This window comes from Phocoena sinus, chromosome X (genome assembly GCF_008692025.1).
Source record: "Phocoena sinus isolate mPhoSin1 chromosome X, mPhoSin1.pri, whole genome shotgun sequence".
NCBI classification, from domain to species: Eukaryota; Metazoa; Chordata; class Mammalia; order Artiodactyla; family Phocoenidae; genus Phocoena; species Phocoena sinus.
In genome coordinates this window covers 82,648,230-82,649,428 of record NC_045784.1, presented here as the reverse complement: position 1 = coordinate 82,649,428, position 1,199 = coordinate 82,648,230, and the positions used below count along the sequence as shown (strand labels likewise).

The 1,199-nt window shown below is 30.9% G+C and overlaps 1 pseudogene; it reads right to left on the bottom strand.

Moving 5' to 3' along the window:
• Positions 1 to 741: 741 nt before the first annotated feature.
• LOC116748060 lies at positions 742 to 987 on the bottom strand (annotated as a pseudogene).
• Between the last annotated feature and the right edge of the window lie 212 nt (positions 988 to 1,199).

The following is a 1,199-nucleotide window of genomic DNA, read 5'->3' as shown; positions in this document are numbered from 1 at the left end:
TTTTATTATACATTCAATTTCTTTCATAAATGTAGTCATTATAATTTTCTATATCTTTTCATGTCAGTTTTGGCAATTTTTATCATTCAAGGAATTAATCCATATCATCCAATTTGTCAGTTTCATTAGCATAAAGTTATTCATAATATTCTTTGGGTATCATTTTAATGTGTGTAGGGTCTGCAATAATATCCTTTCTTTCATTCCTGATACTTGTAATTTGTATTTGACCTTTTATTTATTCATTGATCTACAACAGAGTTTATCTATTTTATCAAACTTTTCAAAGAACCAGATTTTTTTGTTAATTTTTTCTACTGTTCGTGTTTTCTATTTTATTGATTTTTGCTCTTATCTTCATTATTTTCTTTCTCCTACTTTGGGTTTAATTTTCCCTTCTTTTTTAGCTTCATAAGGTAAAAATTAAGATCAATAATTTTGAGCCTTTCTTTTATATAAAGAAGACCTGCTTTTTTTATATATTCAGATTTATACATTTCCTTCTAAGCACTGCTTTAGCTGCTTCCCACACATTTTGCTGTATTGCATTTTCATTACATTTCAGGTGGATTTCTTTTCTTTTTTCTTTTTTTTTTTTACATGTACCAGTCATCTTTTATTGGACGTTAATTCTCAATTAGGATATGAAAAGATTTATACCATTGTGTTCCTCAAGGAAGGGTGCCAAGCAAAAAAGGTCATGGTCAGGAATGCAGAGTTGCACTCCACACTGGGCTCTCTTCAGTGGTACTTGCATAACCTCTCATGTTTGAGTTCCTTCTAAGAAAGACAATAGTTGAAAAGCATGTAAGTTGCCAGCACCATAGAAACCCCAGTGATGCTTCCTTTCTTCCATTGATATACTTGTAATAACCTCTTTGAAATGCTCCAACAATGCCTTTAGGGGTGAAATCCCACATTAATATCCAGCTCCCCTATTTTGACATCCATGAATTTCTTCTCCTTCACTGGTATCACTGGCACCATGTTGGTGTCCTGGGTTCTATTGCCCAGGTGTATTTATTTTATAATTCCCCTTGTAATTTATTCTTTGACTCTAGGGTCATTTACAAGTAGGCTGCTTAATTTTAAACCATTTGAGGATATTTCTAGATTTTTTTTGTTATTAATTTATAATTTAGTTCTATTGTGCTTGGAGAAAATTCTCTGTAATATTTAAATCTTTTGATATTTATTGA